The sequence below is a fragment of the Oncorhynchus keta genome, chromosome 35 (assembly GCF_023373465.1).
Source record: "Oncorhynchus keta strain PuntledgeMale-10-30-2019 chromosome 35, Oket_V2, whole genome shotgun sequence".
In the NCBI taxonomy this organism is placed as follows: Eukaryota; Metazoa; Chordata; class Actinopteri; order Salmoniformes; family Salmonidae; genus Oncorhynchus; species Oncorhynchus keta.
In genome coordinates, this window is record NC_068455.1 from 19,889,026 (window position 1) to 19,909,752 (window position 20,727).

A 20,727-nucleotide genomic window follows, 5' to 3' on the forward strand; every position below is an offset into this window, starting at 1 on the left:
CCATTTGGGACAGATCCTAGTCCTGTTGGAATAGGGCAGCTCTGCATGGAACAGAATCAATCCAAATGAATACATTTACAGTGAGAAGCCTGTGATAAAACACACCGTCATGTTTATAGATTATGACAGCCAGCGCCCAGGCTGCTGCACTATATCATAGAGAGAGAACCAACCTTCAGTTTACTTCCAAATACTGTATAGACAACATGAGGTACATTCATTTCAAACTGTACTAGTGCTGTATATAATCATACAGCTGATTAGATCAACTAGCCTACTGTATCAACTAGTCTACTGTATGGACTAGCCTACTGTATCAACTAGTCTACTGTATGGACTAGCCTACTGTATCAACTAGTCTACTGTATGGACTAACCTACTGTATGGACTAGCCTACTGTATCAACTAGTCTAGTGTATGGACTAGCCTACTGTATCAACTAGTCTAGTGTATGGACTAGCCTACTGTATCAACTAGTCTACTGTATGGACTAGCCTACTGTATCAACTAGTCTAGTGTATGGACTAGCCTACTGTATCAACTAGTCTAGTGTATGGACTAGCCTACTGTATCAACTAGCCTACTGTATGGACTAGCCTACTATATGGACTAGCCTACTGTATCAACTAGTCTACTGTATGGACTAGCCTACTGTTTCAGCTAGTCTACTGTATGGACTTGCCTACTGCATGGACTAGCCTACTGTATCAACAAGCCTACTGTATCAACTAGCCTACTGTATCAACTAGCCTACTGTATCAACTAGTCTACTGTATGGACACGCCCACTGTATCAACTAGTCTACTGTATGGACTAGCCCACTGTATCAACTAGTTTACTGTATGGACTAGCCTACTGTATCAACAAGTCTACTGTATAAACTAGTCTACTGTATGGACTAGCCTACTGTATCAACTAGTCTAATGTATGGACTAGCCTACTGTATCAACTAGTCTACTGTATGGACTAGCCTACTGTATCAACTAGTCTACTGTATGAACTAGCCTACTGTATCAACTAGCCTACTGTATGGACTAGCCTACCTTATCAACTAGTATACTGTATGGACTAGCATAGTGTATCAACTAGTCTACTGTATCAACTTGCCTACTGTATGGACTAGACTACTGTATCAAGCAGTCTACTGTATGGACTAGTCTACTGTATCAACTAGTCTACTGTATCAACTAGTCTACTGTATGGACTAGTCTACTGTATCAACTAGTCTACTGTATGGACTAGCCTAGTGTATCAACTAGTCTACTGTATCAACTAGTCTACTGTATGAACTAGCCTACTGTATCAACAAGGCTACTGTATGGACTAGCCTAGTGTATCAACTAGTCTTGTGTACGAGCTAGTAAGAGAGGCTGGTACATCTCTCTGGTAAGAAGAAGTGCGGGGGTGTATGTCTTATGATTAACGAGGCATGGTGTGATCATAACAACATATAGGAACTCAAGTCCTTTTGTTCACCTGACCTAGAATTCCATACAATCAAATGCCGACCTCATTATCCACCAAGAGAATTCTCTTTGATCATAATCACAGTCGTGTATATCCCCCCCAAGCAGACACCTCGACGGCCCTGAAAGAACTTCATTGGACTCTATGTAAACTGGAAACCACATATCCTGAGGCTGCATTTATTGTAGGTGAGGATTTTAACAAGGCTAATCTGAAAACAAGGCTCCCTAAATTTTATCAGCATATTGAATGCTCGTTCGAATCCTCGAGTCAACCAGGTGAAAAATCCTGTAAGTCACTCTGGATAAGAGGGTCTGCTAAATGACTCAAAAGTAAATGTAAAAATTCTTATGATCAGACTAATGGTATTGTTGTTAACCTCCTGTAGCTGTAGCTGGTCGGATAGCTAGGCTAACCCCCTGAATCCTCGGTAAGGATCTCAGTGAGGACTTGGCAGGAACTGCTCCTTCCTTCAGTGTCTCCATCTGTTACCATCCAGCATTCCTTCAAAGTCAAACAGGTTGCAGCAGCCAGCCAGCAGCGTCTAACACAAGTAATCAAACATGCCACGCCGATAGTGATGCATATAATATTTTACACAAGATCTTTACTGAAAGTTTTAGCTTAAAGCAATGAAACACTGGCTGAATGCACTGACTGCTCAGGAGACTAGACTAGAGACAATTCTGGTAGACCATCAACAGCAAGAAACACATTTGAATGCAACATGCAATTTTTCAAGGTTTCCACAAACACAGAAATCGGTAAGCGTTCATTTATATTAACTCTATGTTCATAAGGCATAAATTACACATCATAAATAAACATGACATGGTTGTCTAATAAAAGTATGTTTGGATAAATAGGAAGAGAATGTTTGATGTATAAAACAAACTGAATATTAACCGCAGCAACTCTTCCTGTCTGTCTGTCTGTTTTGTGACAAAACACCTCCAAAAGAACTGTAAGCATCCTCTGGTTCCAAATAAATGTGTATTCTGTACTGATAAAAAATTACCTACCACATGCTGCTGTGCAACAGTGAGATACGTACATTTCTCTCTCCCTTTTTCAAGCTTATCTTCATATCAAATATTCTTGGAGATTTTAGACTTCAGAAGCATGAGAGTGAGATTGTATGCTGAGGTCTACAGGAAAAACCCTGACTTTTCAGTCACATTGCAAACACCATCATCTTTTTAAGCTCTCATGTATATCAAAGAGAAACATTTATATCTGAGGCCTTGTACTGCCAAATCAGGCAGCACAAATCATATAGAGGAGAATGCTCGCGGTGTAAACTACACTACGTACACATGTCTGAGACTGAACCGGCTTGTTATTTCTCACAGTATATGACATTTGGGGGAATTAAGAGCAAGGCTGAGGAGGCAGGGGAGCAAAAGGAAGGGAAGGGTTTGGCGAGAGAGAGAGAGAGAGAGAGAGAGAGAGAGATAGAAGAGAGAGAAGAGAAGAGAGAGAGAGAGAGAGAGAGAGAGAGAGAGAGAGAGAGAGAGAGAGAGAGAGAGAGAGAGAGAGAGAGAGAGAGAGAGAGAGAGAAAAGCTCTTGTGTAGCTACCATCAGTGGCTGTTGAGTAAGACATGCTTCAAAGTACAGTCAGCACCACTACAGTGGAAATGTAACAAACCATGCATGATACATTGTTATTGTGCTACTGTAACAACCAAGGATCTCAGGGCTGGGAAATACTGTGACTGGAACCATCATCTACCATCAGAATAGACAAGGGACTACGATTTAATGTAGTGTTGTTTTGTGACGTCTATAAAAAAATAATCTGTTCAGATTTGCATTAGATTCATTCATCTTAATTAAATGAACTCAGATTGAATAGTAAATGTGTACTGTCCACTATCTCTGGCTATGTCTGTTATTTTCTCGCTAATTAAATACAAATATTACTGCAGCTCTACTATAAATATTTGTATACATAAAAATCTCATACTCTGTGTTTTTATGCTTGCTTCATTTACAGTATTGCACCCCTTAAGGTTCCATTTAGAACCGAAATTGGTTCCTTATAGAATCTTATATGGATCCCAAGGGTTCTATATGGAATCAGTTTTGGTTCAGTGAAGATGAACCCCTTGGGTTCAGATCAAAGAAACCTACAAAAGGGTTCTATATAAAATCTTCAGGGGTGCCCTATATGAAGCAAGCAATGGAACCCTTTTTGGTTCTATCCAGAACCTTTTTTCTAAGAGTTTACATACAGTAGGCTAATTATGTGTGTAAATTCAAATTAAACCCTTAAATAGTTTCAGAAATTGTTTAATATAGCGTTTGTATAGCTAACAGATCCAAGATTCCATTAGAGCATTTAAAAAAAAAATGTAATCAAATAATTAAACAATGCTCTTTTATGGAAACTACTTCAATCACCTTCCCCATTCAAATCTTGTAGCACTTTGCTCATTAATTCTATTGAAACGAGCCTAATTAAATTGGCCTAATATGAAGCAGCTGACTGCCATCTCTGCACACAGATACAAAGCTTGTTAATAGTCAGGTTATCTGGCCAGTCCACAGCCACTGTGACAAGCCTCATTACTACAGTACAGCCTCTCCCTCTCTCCCTTTCCTCCCTACTTTCAGCAGCAGCAGCCTGGGAAATACCAGCTAGGAATTCCCACAATAAAAACTAAATACAACACAATGTAAACAAAAGCACTACTTTTTTTCTGAGGTGTGGAGTACTTTCTTTTTCGCCCCTAAATGGTGAGCGATTTGTTCGTATTGTCCAAAAAATTAAATAAAAGAACATTTTGAGTTCCTCTTTTAAGCACCTTCCCTTGCAAGGCAGGCCCCAATTAAACACGTTCACACAAAGAGCTTTGGAGAGGCAGCGGTCTCCTCAGTCCTCAGCCATGGCAGGTTCCCATGACAGAATGGGAATTCCTTGACTCTGGAGTCACGGCTCCACAGCTCTGAGGCAGGCAGCTCTGCGCTGTAGCCGCAGGACTGCCAGGCTCTGGGGAGAGGCGCTGCCTTGCTTTGTTCTGCTAATCTGCAGCCTGGATCCTCCGAAGTGGAGTGGCAGCACTTCAGCTGCAGGCCCGGAGAAGGGAAGAGGAGAAGAGGGGAAGGGAAGAAGAGAGGGGGACTGCTGCCTTTCACAACTTGAATGAATGCCCCCTCCATCTCATTATGATGATGCAAACCCCATGTGCTCTGAACATTAATGTGTATTAGCAGCATAGAACATATGTTTTAATATAAGTAAATACACAAAAGAGAATAGAGATGAGAAAGACTTCCAGAGTCAGTCCTGAATGAAATCAAATGAAATCAAATGACAGCAAAATGGTCCTAAAACTCAATAACACACCAGGCTACATGTAAACAAAAAGTGAGAAGTGAGCAGCACTCCATCCATGTTGTGCATCGCCATGTCTACCACTATCAGCTGTGTGTCCAAGAATAGAACCATTCTAGTCACAGAGACACCATGTAACCCCAGGTGAGAATCTGTTTGGGAAATGTAATGTAATATCCTCATTCAACACAGACAGACAGTGTGCTTCTCTGCCAGGCTAGATGCTGCTGTAATACACTGCATCAGGATACAGTCATACAGTCACATCAGGATACAGTCATACACTCACATCAGGACACAGTCATATAGTCACATCAGGACACAGTCATACACTCACATCAGGACACAGTCATATAGTCACATCAGGACACAGTCATACACTCACATCAGGACACAGTCATATAGTCACATCAGGACACAGTCATATAGTCACATCAGTACACAGTCATACACTCACATCAGGACACAGTCATATAGTCACATCAGGACACAGTCATATAGTCACATCAGGACACAGTCATATAGTCACATCAGGACACAGTCATACACTCACATCAGGACACAGTCATATAGTCACATCAGGACACAGTCATATAGTCACATCAGGACACAGTCATATAGTCACATCAGGACACAGTCATATAGTCACATCAGGACACAGTCATATAGTCACATCAGGACACAGTCATATAGTCACATCAGGACACAGTCATATAGTCACATCAGGACACAGTCATATAGTCGCATCAGGACACAGTCATATAGTCACATCAGGACACAGTCATAGAGTCACATCAGGACACAGTCATACACTCACATCAGGACACAGTCATACACTCACATCAGGACACAGTCATATAGTCACATCAGGACACAGTCATAGAGTCACATCAGGACACAGTCACATCAGGACACAGTCATACACTCACATCAGGACACAGTCATATAGTCACATCAGGACACAGTCATATAGTCACATCAGGACACAGTCATATAGTCACATCAGGACACAGTCATACACTCACATCAGGACACAGTCATACACTCACATCAGGACACAGTCATATAGTCACATCAGGACACAGTCATAGAGTCACATCAGGACACAGTCATGTAGTCACATCAGGACACAGTCATATAGTCACATCAGGACACAGTCATATAGTCACATCAGGACACAGTCATATAGTCACATCAGGACACAGTCATATAGTCACATCAGGACACAGTCATAGAGTCACATCAGGACACAGTCATACACTCACATCAGGACACAGTCATACACTCACATCAGGACACAGTCATATAGTCACATCAGGACACAGTCATATAGTCACATCAGGACACAGTCATATAGTCACATCAGGACACAGTCATACACTCACATCAGGACACAGTCATACACTCACATCAGGACACAGTCATATAGTCACATCAGGACACAGTCATAGAGTCACATCAGGACACAGTCATATAGTCACATCAGGACACAGTCATATAGTCACATCAGGACACAGTCATATAGTCACATCAGGACACAGTCATATAGTCACATCAGGACACAGTCATATAGTCACATCAGGACACAGTCATATAGTCACATCAGGACACAGTCATATAGTCACATCAGGACACAGTCATAGAGTCACATCAGGACACAGTCATATAGTCACATCAGGACACAGTCATATAGTCACATCAGGACACAGTCACATCAGGACACAGTCACATCAGGATACAGTCATAGAGTCACATCAGGACACAGTCATATAGTCACATCAGGACACAGTCATATAGTCACATCAGGACACAGTCATATAGTCACATCAGGACACAGTCATAGAGTCACATCAGGACACAGTCATAGAGTCACATCAGGACACAGTCATATAGTCACATCAGGACACAGTCACATCAGGATACAGTCACATCAGGACACAGTCACATCAGGAAACGGTCATACAGACACATCAGGATACAGCCACATCAGGACACAGTCACATCAGGATACAGTCATAGAGTCACATCAGGACACAGTCATATAGTCACATCAGGACACAGTCATATAGTCACATCAGGACACAGTCATATAGTCACATCAGGACACAGTCATATAGTCACATCAGGACACAGTCATAGAGTCACATCAGGACACAGTCATATAGTCACATCAGGACACAGTCATATAGTCACATCAGGACACAGTCATATAGTCACATCAGGACACAGTCATATAGTCACATCAGGACACAGTCATATAGTCACATCAGGACACAGTCATAGAGTCACATCAGGACACAGTCATACACTCACATCAGGACACAGTCATACACTCACATCAGGACACAGTCATATAGTCACATCAGGACACAGTCATATAGTCACATCAGGACACAGTCATATAGTCACATCAGGACACAGTCATACACTCCATCAGACACAGTCATACACTCACATCAGGACACAGTCATATAGTCACATCAGGACACAGTCATAGAGTCACATCAGGACACAGTCATATAGTCACATCAGGACACAGTCATATAGTCACATCAGGACACAGTCATATAGTCACATCAGGACACAGTCATATAGTCACATCAGGACACAGTCATATAGTCACATCAGGACACAGTCATATAGTCACATCAGGACACAGTCATAGAGTCACATCAGGACACAGTCATATAGTCACATCAGGACACAGTCAATATAGTCACATCAGGACACAGTCACATCAGGACACAGTCACATCAGGATACAGTCATAGAGTCACATCAGGACACAGTCATATAGTCACATCAGGACACAGTCATATAGTCACATCAGGACACAGTCATATAGTCACATCAGGACACAGTCATAGAGTCACATCAGGACACAGTCATCAGGACACAGTCATATAGTCACATCAGGACACAGTCACATCAGGATACAGTCACATCAGGACACAGTCACATCAGGAAACGGTCATACAGACACATCAGGATACAGCCACATCAGGACACAGTCACATCAGGAAACGGTCATACAGACACATCAGGACACAGCCACAGTCACATCAGGACACAGTCATACAGTCACATCAGGACACAGTCACATCAGGACACAGCCACAGTCACATCAGGACACAGCCACAGACACATCAGGACACAGTCATACAGTCACATCAGGACACAGTCACATCAGGACACAGCCACAGTCACATCAGGACACAGTCATACAGTCACATCAGGACACAGTCACATCAGGACACAGCCACAGACACATCAGGACACAGTCATACAGTCACATCAGGGCACAGTCACATCAGGACACAGCCACACAGTCACATCAGGACACAGTCATACAGTCACATCAGGACACAGTCACATCAGGACACGGTCATACAGACACATCAGGACACAGTCATACAGTCACATCAGGACACAGTCACATCAGGACACAGTCATACAGTCACATCAGGACACAGCCACATCAGGACACAGTCACATCAGGAAACGGTCATACAGACACATCAGGACACAGCCACAGTCACATCAGGACACAGTCATACAGTCACATCAGGACACAGTCATACAGTCACATCAGGACACAATCACATCAGGACACAGTCATACAGTCACATCAGGACACAGTCACATCAGGACACAGTCATACAGTCACATCAGGACACAGCCACATCAGGACACAGTCACATCAGGAAACGGTCATACAGACACATCAGGACACAGCCACAGTCACATCAGGACACAGTCATACAGTCACATCAGGACACAGCCACAGTCACATCAGGACACAGTCATACAGTCACATCAGGACACAGTCACATCAGGACACGGTCATACAGACACATCAGGATACAGCCACACAGTCACATCAGGACACAGTCATACAGTCACATCAGGACACAGTCACATCAGGACACAGTCACATCAGGACACGGTCATACAGACACATCAGGACACAGTCATACAGTCACATCAGGACACAGTCACATCAGGACACAGTCATACAGTCACATCAGGACACAGTCACATCAGGACACAGTCACATCAGGACACGGTCATACAAACACATCAGGACACAGTCATGCAGTCACATCAGGACACAGCCACACAGTCACATCATGACACAGTCATACAGTCACATCAGGACACAGTCACATCAGGACACGGTCATACAGACACATCAGGACACAGTCATACAGTCACATCAGGACACAATCATACAGTCACACAGCTGACTACAACAGCATCTCAGCTAAATGTAAATGATACCACAGAACAGGAATAAACAATGAAAGCATGACAATTGCACTATTGCTGCTATTTATCCTGACATATGAGTTATGATGTCCCTGTAAATAATATGAAGTAGCTCAACACTGTTCCTTTGGGTTTTGATGTCCCTATAAATAAGATGAGGTAGCTCAACACTGTTCCTGTGGGTTTTGATGTCCCTATAAATAAGATGAGGTAGCTCAACACTGTTCCTGTGGGTTTTGATGTCCCTGTAAATAATATGAAGTAGCTCAACACTGTTCCTTTGGGTTTTGATGTCCCTATAAATAAGATGAGGTAGCTCAACACTGCTCCTGTGGGTTTTGATGTCCCTAGCTCAACACTGTTCCTTTGGGTTTTGATGTCCCTATAAATAAGATGAGGTAGCTCAACACTGTTCCTGTGGGTTTTGATGTCCCTATAAATAATATGAAGTAGCTCAACACTGTTCCTTTGGGTTTTGATGTCCCTATAAATAAGATGAAGTAGCTCAACACTGTTCCTTTGGGTTTTGATGTCCCTATAAATAAGATGAAGTAGCTCAACACTGTTCCTTTGGGTTTTGATGTCCCTGTAAATAATATGAAGTAGCTCAACACTGTTCCTTTGGGTTTTGATGTCCCTATAAATAAGATGAAGTAGCTCAACACTGTTCCTTTGGGTTTTGATGTCCCTGTAAATAATATGAAGTAGCTCAACACTGTTCCTGTGGGTTTTGATGTCCCTATAAATAAGATGAGGTAGCTCAACACTGTTCCTGTGGGTTTTGATGTCCCTATAAATAATATGAAGTAGCTCAACACTGTTCCTTTGGGTTTTGATGTCCCTATAAATAAGATGAGGTAGCTCAACACTGTTCCTGTGGGTTTTGATGTCCCTATAAATAAGATGAGGTAGCTCAACACTGTTCCTGTGGGTTTTGATGTCCCTGTAAATAATATGAAGTAGCTCAACACTGTTCCTTTGGGTTTTGATGTCCCTATAAATAAGATGAGGTAGCTCAACACTGCTCCTGTGGGTTTTGATGTCCCTATAAATAATATGAAGTAGCTCAACACTGTTCCTTTGGGTTTTGATGTCCCTATAAATAAGATGAGGTAGCTCAACACTGCTCCTGTGGGTTTTGATGTCCCTATAAATAATATGAAGTAGCTCAACACTGTTCCTTTGGGTTTTGATGTCCCTGTAAATAATATGAAGTAGCTCAACACTGTTCCTTTGGGTTTTGATGTCCCTATAAATAAGATGAAGTAGCTCAACACTGTTCCTTTGGGTTTTGATGTCCCTGTAAATAATATGAAGTAGCTCAACACTGTTCCTTTGGGTTTTGATGTCCCTATAAATAAGATGAAGTAGCTCAACACTGTTCCTTTGGGTTTTGATGTCCCTGTAAATAATATGAAGTAGCTCAACACTGTTCCTTTGGGTTTTGATGTCCCTATAAATAAGATGAGGTAGCTCAACACTGTTCCTTTGGGTTTTGATGTCCCTGTAAATAATATGAAGTAGCTCAACACTGTTCCTTTGGGTTTTGATGTCCCTATAAATAATATGAAGTAGCTCAACACTGTTCCTGTGGGTTTTGATGTCCCTATAAATAATATGAAGTAGCTCAACACTGCTCCTGTGGGTTTTGATGTCCCTATAAATAATATGAAGTAGCTCAACACTGTTCCTGTGGGTTTTGATGTCCCTGTAAATAAGATGAAGTAGCTCAACACTGTTCCTTTGGGTTTTGATGTCCCTGTAAATAATATGAAGTAGCTCAACACTGTTCCTTTGGGTTTTGATGTCCCTATAAATAAGATGAAGTAGCTCAACACTGTTCCTTTGGGTTTTGATGTCCCTATAAATAATATGAAGTAGCTCAACACTGTTCCTTTGGGTTTTGATGTCCCTATAAATAAGATGAAGTAGCTCAACACTGTTCCTTTGGGTTTTGATGTCCCTATAAATAAGATGAGGTAGCTCAACACTGTTCCTTTGGGTTTTGATGTCCCTGTAAATAATATGAAGTAGCTCAACACTGTTCCTTTGGGTTTTGATGTCCCTATAAATAATATGAAGTAGCTCAACACTGTTCCTGTGGGTTTTGATGTCCCTATAAATAAGATGAAGTAGCTCAACACTGTTCCTGTGGGTTTTGATGTCCCTATAAATAAGATGAGGTAGCTCAACACTGTTCCTGTGGGTTTTGATGTCCCTATAAATAAGATGAAGTAGCTCAACACTGTTCCTTTGGGTTTTGATGTCCCTATAAATAAGATGAGGTAGCTCAACACTGTTCCTGTGGGTTTTGATGTCCCTATAAATAAGATGAGGTAGCTCAACACTGTTCCTGTGGGTTTTGATGTCCCTATAAATAAGATGAAGTAGCTCAACACTGTTCCTTTGGGTTTTGATGTCCCTATAAATAAGATGAGGTAGCTCAACACTGTTCCTGTGGGTTTTGATGTCCCTATAAATAAGATGAGGTAGCTCAACACTGTTCCTGTGGGTTTTGATGTCCCTATAAATAAGATGAAGTAGCTCAACACTGTTCCTGTGGGGTTTGATGTCCCTATAAATAAGATGAGGTAGCTCAATACTGTTCCTGTGGGTTTTGATGTCCCTATAAATAAGATGAGGTAGCTCAACACTGTTCCTTTGGGTTTTGATGTCCCTATAAATAAGATGAGGTAGCTCAACACTGTTCCTTTGGGTTTTGTTGTCCCTATAAATAAGATGAGGTAGCTAAACACTGTTCCTGTGGGTTTTGATGTCCCTATAAATAAGATGAAGTAGCTCAACACTGTTCCTGTGGGGTTTGATGTCCCTATAAATAAGATGAGGTAGCTCAACACTGTTCCTGTGGGTTTTGATGTCCCTATAAATAAGATGAAGTAGCTCAACACTGTTCCTTTGGGTTTTGATGTCCCTGTAAATAATATGAAGTAGCTCAACACTGTTCCTTTGGGTTTTGATGTCCCTATAAATAAGATGAAGTAGCTCAACACTGTTCCTGTGGGTTTTGATGTCCCTATAAATAAGATGAGGTAGCTCAACACTGTTCCTTTGGGTTTTGATGTCCCTATAAATAAGATGAGGTAGCTCAACACTGTTCCTGTGGGTTTTGATGTCCCTATAAATAAGATGAGGTAGCTCAACACTGTTCCTGTGGGTTTTGATGTCCCTATAAATAAGATGAAGTAGCTCAACACTGTTCCTTTGGGTTTTGATGTCCCTATAAATAAGATGAAGTAGCTCAACACTGTTCCTGTGGGTTTTGATGTCCCTATAAATAAGATGAGGTAGCTCAACACTGTTCCTGTGGGTTTTGATGTCCCTATAAATAAGATGAGGTAGCTCAACACTGTTCCTGTGGGTTTTGATGTCCCTAGAAATAAGATGAGGTAGCTCAACACTGTTCCTGTGGGTTTTGATGTCCCTAGAAATAAGATGAGGTAGCTCAACACTGTTCCTGTGGGTTTTGATGTCCCTATAAATAAGATGAAGTAGCTCAACACTGTTCCTTTGGGTTTTGATGTCCCTGTAAATAAGATGAGGTAGCTCAACACTGTTCCTGTGGGTTTTGATGTCCCTATAAATAAGATGAAGTAGCTCAACACTGCTCCTGCCAACGATATATTATCAATATGGGAGTTAAAAATAAATATTTGATTTCATTAGCCAAGCCGTTTCGTCTGGCAATTAGATCCGTTGTTTTTCCGGAAAATGTGTTCATTTTGATGGAGTTTGGAGGAATAATGTTTTTGCATCACATCTTTGTAACATGTTCTAACATTACTCCTGTCATAATAATATTCCCCAACTCCTCATTCCATTTACTTTCTCCAAAGCAGCAGGCTGAAGGGAAGAAAATGGACTAAACATAGCTATGGAATTCCTTCCCTAGCCCTGAATGAATTCATCTCAGGCAGCTAGGCAGCAATTTAAAGCTAAGCTTAAAGCTCCAGCAGGGCAGAGGTATTTACAACAGTAGTGTGTGTGTGTGTGTGTGTGTGTGTGTGTGTGTGTGTGTGTGTGTGTGTGTGTGTGTGTGTGTGTGTGTGTGTGTGTGTGTGTGTGTGTGTGTGTGTGTGTGTGTGAGACAGAGAGAGAGAACTACAATTAGGGCTGTTGCGGTGACCGTATTACCGCCACACTGGTGGTCACACGTCATGAAGGCAGTCAAATTCCACGTGACTATTTGGTCACAGTAATTAGGCTTCTCCAAGCTCTGATGCTGCTGATGGTCATTAGCAGCCTACTAAACTTGCTAACTGCCTGGTACTCAGCACTCTATTGTCCCTCCAATCACTCTGATATGTTCGAAAATCAAACACTTCATGAGAGCCCATGAGCTCATGTTGCACAACTTTTCAATAGGCTATGCAATTGCGGGAGAAAACAGAGTAATGGCATCTACTAAAAAGAGGAGGATCAGCTTTCTATAGGCTCGGCCTACTAGATTTATTTCTCAACTTTCCTAATATTAAGCACATTGCTTCTCTTTACCACAGGAGTATAGTCTACCTGGCTGGCATGAAAATAATCCACAGGAAAAGCGTCCTCCATTCACTATTTAAGTGCATATATGACATGCATTTTTGAGACAGGTGCATGATAATGGTCCGTTCTAAATCAAAACAAAAGTCACACTTATATTATTTAGTATATTTAAAGACAAAATTAAATAAAAAATGTCTGATGGTCGACAATATTAGCCTATCACTTGTGAATGATATGTTATCACATGTGAATGATGCACAGCATAAGAAACAATGCGACTTTTTAAAAAACATAGTCACAACACCTCTTGTAGCCTAGACCATAGACCTATATGTTTTAATAAGGCTTGTATCACAACTAAAGTGGCCAAACACCTTCTTAAAATGAAGCACATTAATCTGTTTTACAAGGGGTGTAGAGCCTAACTGGCATTCATAAGCAGCGCGTGAGTTTCAAGTTTGGGGAAGGTCATTTTCACCATAAAAATGCACCTTTATAATAAAATAATTACATGTATAATTGCATTTGCAGTCACTTTTGATGGTGGTGTTGTTTGCTAATGAAACACTTGCGCTTATAGCATGCTACCATGTGCACATTCCTGCATTTATATTGTGAAGAAATAGCCTAATAGTTTATCAACATTTTAAGCTAAAGGTTCTGATCTGTTGCATCAGCCACATTGCGTAAAAAAAAGTATTTTTGATGCTAATTATTAATTTGGGATCTATCGCATCCCACAACTGTCCCAGACTATGTTTGGAATATTTATTTCTCGCACAGAATAGAATAGGTCAACGTTTGTACTATGGGGATAGTAGATTGACATAGGCTAGTGCTTTTGATGTTCATTAGGCCTACTCATCTTGGTGGCTGACAAAAAGTAAAAGTGGACAGTTCTTCCAATATCTTCAATGTGCCGCATGAACTCTGCTTTACGGAATTGGATAAGGACGCGCGCAGTTGCCTCCCTGGTCTGTCTGTCTTCACTTGTAGCCTGTGAAAAATAACCGTTCACGTGATGGAGCCGCAGCACTCAGGGAGAAGGGCATGTTTTTTAGGGTGCATTACGGCTACACAAAGTGGATGTCGCCGTGAAATGCTTGTCAAATTGTGAATGAGTGACTGATTTAGTGTATACAGCCTGTGTAAAAAATAAAGCAGAGTTCATGCGGCAGTGGTTAGAGCATTGGACTTTGGACATTGGGTAACCGAAAGGTTGCAAGATCGAATCCCCAAGCTGACAAGGTAAAAAAAAACTGTCGCTCTGCCCCTGAACAAGACAGTTAACCCACTGTTCCTAGGCCGTCATTTAAAATAAGAATTTGACTTGCCTTTTGACTGACTTGCCTAATGTCACGCCTTGGTCATAGTATTTTGTATTTTCGTTATATATTTGTTCAGGCCAGGGTGTGACATGGGTTTATTGTGTTGTCGTATTGGGGTTTTTGTAGGCATTGGGATTGTGGCTGATTAGGGGTGTGTCTAGCATAGGCTTGGCTGCCTGAGGCGGTTCTCAATCAGAGTCAGGTGATTTTCGTTGTCTCTGATTGGGAACCATATTTAGGTAGCCTGGGTTTCACTGTGTACTTTGTGGATGATTGTTCCGGTCTCTGTGTTAGTTATTCACCAGACAGGCTGTATAGGTTTTCATGTTCCGTTTGTTGTTTTGTATATTTATAAGTTATTTCATGTATCGCTATTCTACATTAAAGAACATGAGTAACTACCACGTTGCCTTTTGGTCCGACTCTCCTTCAACGGACGAACGCCGTTACACCTAATTAAAAAATGTCAAATTAAAATAAATTAATTAGAGTATTAGAGAATAATTAGAGTCTCATCATGCAGCCCTAAAATGTATTAAAAATCAAAACATATAGCCCAACATTTGTAGATCAATTAAAGTTACATTAATAACTCTAAATTAAGCATATAGGAATACCTATTTCTTTGTTAACCGCTCAAAACAGAATGTGCACACTCCCTCAAATCGTTGGGAGAAAATATCCTTTCTATTTTATTCAGCTTTGTTCAATTGTATTCTTCATACTATAAAATAATGCCATGGAATTCTAAGCAAATCTTGTCTACTAAATGAACTAGTGTAGCCCAAAGCCATTTGTCATAGCCAGATCAGGGCCTAACAAGAACATCTCAGAGTATGCTATTCTGTTCTTCTGAAATTTCTGCATTTTCTTCATATCATGCTTCTTTAGACCTGTCTACAATAAATAATGGATTTATTGTGAAGGTGAAGGCTATATTACATGGATATATTGTGAAGGTGTAGGCTATATTACATGTGTTTATTGTGAAGGTGTAGGCTATATTATATGGATTTATTGTGAAGGTGTAGGCTATATTACATGGCTATATGTGAAGGTGTAGGCTATATTATATGGATTTATTGTGAAGGTGTAGGCTATATTACATGGATATATTGTGAAGGTGTAGGCTATATTATATGGATTTATTGTGAAGGTGTAGGCTATATTACATGGATTTATTGTGAAGGCGTAGGCTATATTATATGGATTTATTGTGAAGGTGTAGGCTATATTATATGGATTTATTGTGAAGGTGTAGGCTATATTACATGGATTTATTGTGAAGGCGTAGGCTATATTATATGGATTTATTGTGAAGGTGTAGGCTATATTACATGGATGTATTGTGAAGGCATAGGCTATATTATATGGATTTATTGTGAAGGTGTAGGCTATATTACATGGATTTATTGTGAAGGTGTAGGCTATATTATATGGATTTAATGTGAAGGTGTATGCTATATTACATGGATATATTGTGATGGTGTAAGCTATATTACATGGATTTATTGTGAAGGTGTAGACTATATTACATGGATTTATTGTGAAGGTGTAGGCTATATTACATGGATTTATTGTGAAGGTGTTGACTATATTACATGGATTTATTGTGAAGGTGTAGGCTATATTACATGGATTTATTGTGAAGGTGTTGACTATATTACATGGATTTATTGTGAAGGTGTAGGCTATATTACATGGATTTATTGTGAAGGTGTTGACTATATTACATGGATTTATTGTGAAGGTGTAGGCTATATTACATGGATTTATTGTGAAGGTGTTGACTATATTACATGGATTTATTGTGAAGGTGTAGGCTATATTACATGGATTTATTGTGAAGGTGTTGACTATATTACATGGATTTATTGTGAAGGTGTAGGCTATATTACATGGATTGATTGTGAAGGTGTTGACTATATTACATGGATTTATTGTAAAGGTGTAGGCTATATTACATGGATTTATTGTGAAGGTGTTGACTATATTACATGGATTTATTGTGAAGGTGTAGGCTATATTACATGGATTTATTGTGAAGGTGTAGGCTATATTACATGGATTTATTGTGAAGGTGTTGACTATATTACATGGATTTATTGTGAAGGTGTAGGCTATATTACATGGATTTATTGTGAAGGTGTAGGCTATATTACATGGATTTATTGTGAAGGTGTAGGCTATATTACATGGATTTATTGTGAAGGTGTTGACTATATTACATGGATTTATTGTGAAGGTGTTGACTATATTACATGGATTTATTGTGAAGGTGTAGGCTATATTACATGGATTTATTGTGAAGGTGTAGGCTATATTACATGGATTTATTGTGAAGGTGTTGACTATATTACATGGATTTATTGTGAAGGTGTAGGCTATATTACATGGATTTATTGTGAAGGTGTAGGCTATATTACATGGATTTATTGTGAAGGTGTTGACTATATTACATGGATTTATTGTGAAGGTGTAGGCTATATTACATGGATTTATTGTGAAGGTGTTGACTATATTACATGGATTTATTGTGAAGGTGTAGGCTATATGGATTTATTAGACTTTTCCAAATGTCGACGTTCCAACGGTCTGCATCAGGGGCTTGTAGATGTGTGGAAGCCAGGAGATGCTCAATGTGTTTATGTTAATTAACGGTCAATTATCATGATTACTGACAGTTATTTGCTTGACAGTCACTGGCTGACTAAATTTTGTGACAGCCACAGACCTAACTACAACCAGGGTAAAGCAGGGTACAGCAGTCCTCTCACCGTTCTGCATCCCTCCCTCCACCACATAAAGGCCCAGTTGATGTTTATTTATCGGTCTGATGTCAATACTTACACGGTCACTCAGGATGGAACATCCAGAAATCAGCCTCTCTGGAGAGAGGGAGAAATTTAATCTGGGCTGCTAAACTGCTACGACTGCTTCTCTCCCTGAGAGAGAACCAACTACATGTCAAGTGAAGTATCAGGAAAATAAAGCTGTGAATGTTGGCTGGAGCTGCGGCTCCATCCCAGATGGACTGTGCTACTTTGTTAGAGGGGAGAGTGTCATGCTATAAGCACACCGTCAAGGCTGCTTTTTCTATGCTGGCTAGACTCAGGCTGAGAAAAATGTCTTTGTTCAGCTCAGACAGAATCATCCTACCAAAATGTATTTATTTCATCCTGTGGTGGTTAGAAATAAATACGGTATAGCCATGGGTACTCTCTCACTCTCATTTTTAACAATGATCATCTACAGTAAAATCTCATTATTTTATTAGTTTATTTGACTGGAACCATTTATAACAAACATGGTGACACCATGACAGTAACAAATACATCTCTGCTTTTCCAGAAATATAGGCTACATACCTATTTCCTTTAGAAAGAATTCATACCACTTGACTTGATCCACAGTCTGAATTCAGAATGGATTAAATAGATGTTTTTCTCTCACCCATCTACATACAATACCCCATGATGTCAAGGGGTGCGTAACTGGTGGCATAGAAGTCAAGCGCAGGAGAGCAGAACTTGGTAAATAGCCGGAGCCGTTTAATGTACATAACTACCGGCATACAAAAGTAACAAAACATGTGGGCACAACAACCCGTATCGCACCAGTCACATAGAGCACACGTACTTACAATAAACAATTCCCGACAAGGACATGGGGGAAACAGAGCGAACATATACAACATGTAAGTAGGGAATTGAAACCAGGTGAGTGTGACAACCAGACAAAACAAATGGAATGTGAAAAACAGACCGATGATGGCTAGAAGACCGGTGACATCGACCACCGGCACACCACCCGAACAAGGAGAGGTACCGACTTCGGCAGAAGTCGTGACACATGATGACAAACTGAAAACATGTTTTTAGAAATGTTTGCAAATTTATTGAAAATGAAATACAGAAATATGTCATTTATGTAAGTATTCACACCCCTTTGCTATGACACTCCAAGTTGAGCTCAAGTGCATCCACTTCCCTTTTATCATCCCTGAGATGTCACTACCTGGATTGAAGTCCACCTGTGGCCAATTCAATTGTTTGGACATGATTTAGAAAGAAACACACCTGTCCATATAAGGTCCCACAGTTGACAGTGCATGTCAGAGCAGAAACTATACCATGAAGACCAAGGAACTGTCTGTTGATCTCAGAGAGAAAATTGTGATGAGGTATATGTCTGGGGAAGGGTTTAAAACAATTTTGAGTGTTGAAAGTTTCCAAGAGCACAGTGGTCTACATTGTTGAGAAAAGGCTAAATATATAGAACTACCGCGACTCTGCCTAAAGCTTGCCGACTGAGCAACCGGGCAAGAAGGACCTTGGTCAGGTAGGTGACCAATAACCAAAGACCACGCTGAAAGAACTACTGTTCCTTGGCTGAGATGGGAAAACCTGCCAGAAGAACAACAGTCTCCTCAGAACTTCACCAATCTGGGCTTTATGTGAGAGTGGCCAGATGGAAGCCACTCCTGAGAAAAAAGCACATGACAGCACACCTGGGGTTTGCAAAAAGGCATGTGAAAGACTGAGAGCATAAGGCAAAAGATTCTGGTCTAAGATTTTGGCCTGAATGCAAAGCGCTATGTCTGGAGAAAACCAGGCACAGCTCATCACCTGTCTAACACCATCCCTACCGCGAAGCATGGTGGTGGCGGCATCATGCTATAGGGATGTTTTTCAGCAGCAAGGATTTGGAGAATGGTAAGGATAGAGAAAACGATACAGGTTCATCTTTAATGAGAACCTGCTTCAGAGTGCAAACAACCTTAGACTGGGGCGAAGATTTATGTTCCAACAGGACAATGACCCCAAGCATACAAGCCAAAGCTAAGCTCAGACTTGAATCCCATTGAAAATCTGTGTAAAGACGACTGAAAGATGTAATTGCAGCCTAAGGTGCTTCTAGGACATATTGACTCAGGGGTGTGAATACTTATGTAAATGAGATATTTATGTATTAAATTAGCAACAAACAAAAAAACATGTTTACTCTGTCATTGTGTTTTTTTGTGTGCGATGGGTGAGGAAAATGTTGTTTTGTTCAGGCTGTTAGACAACAAAATGTGGAATAAGTCAAGAGGTATGAATACTTTCTGAAGGCACTGTAGTAAGTCATGACTCCTGGTGACAGAGTAATGATTTGTGGCAACAAGCCCTCGTACCCAGAGCCTCTCCCGTCAGTCCGTCTGACCAGACAGAAATACCAAGCCTCATATAAAATTGAAAATATTACAAGGAGTCTCAAAATGCATTAGTGCTGTTCAGTAATACAATTCCACAACTATTATATGTAAAAATAGGTAACCATTGGAATGTCTGAATCTTGTGACAAAATCAATGCAAGAGCTTACATAAACGAAACAATGAGTCATTCCTTTCCTTTCCCTCCTCAGCCATCTCCAGCCCTCCCCAGCCCTCCCCAGCCATCCCCATCCCAGCGGGATGCTGTAGAACAGTGGGTTTGATTGTTGTAGCCCGAGGCATTAGGTTCAATCCACCATGTTGCACCTCAGTAGCTCCACACAGACACCAGAAAGCAAACTCTATTCACCTCAGGGATTTGTTAACTTTCACATGCATTTAGTTGTGCACTTGGCCATCCAGCTCAAATTGATAAACCTTGGCTCACACTACTACAGATGTTCTGGCCAAAAACATCTGATGTCACATATCAAGAGACAGACTCCCCCTAGCTACAGTATCTGCTAAACTGGACAACTCTCCTCCGTTGCAGGTTGGGAATGATAGACAAGTTTAATTAACAAAACAATATTTATTTTTTTGGCATTTTATTAACCCACTGTAG

General features: G+C 40.6%; 1 protein-coding gene and 1 long non-coding RNA gene across 6 annotated transcripts in view; one reads left to right on the forward strand and one right to left on the reverse strand.

The window, feature by feature from the left end:
• Positions 1 to 20,727, reverse strand: part of LOC118369059 (neuronal PAS domain-containing protein 3-like) — a 536,261-nt gene that overhangs the window by 482,609 nt on the left and 32,925 nt on the right. The window lies entirely within an intron of this gene.
• On the forward strand, positions 16,329 to 17,443 carry LOC127915897 (uncharacterized). Of its 2 annotated transcripts, none has more exons than XR_008092815.1 (3): positions 16,329 to 16,525; positions 16,559 to 16,789; positions 17,087 to 17,443. It is a non-coding gene; the product is annotated as an uncharacterized LOC127915897 (long non-coding RNA). The 2 variants fall into 2 exon arrangements; XR_008092816.1 differs by having other exon boundaries at positions 16,471 to 16,657; positions 16,691 to 16,789.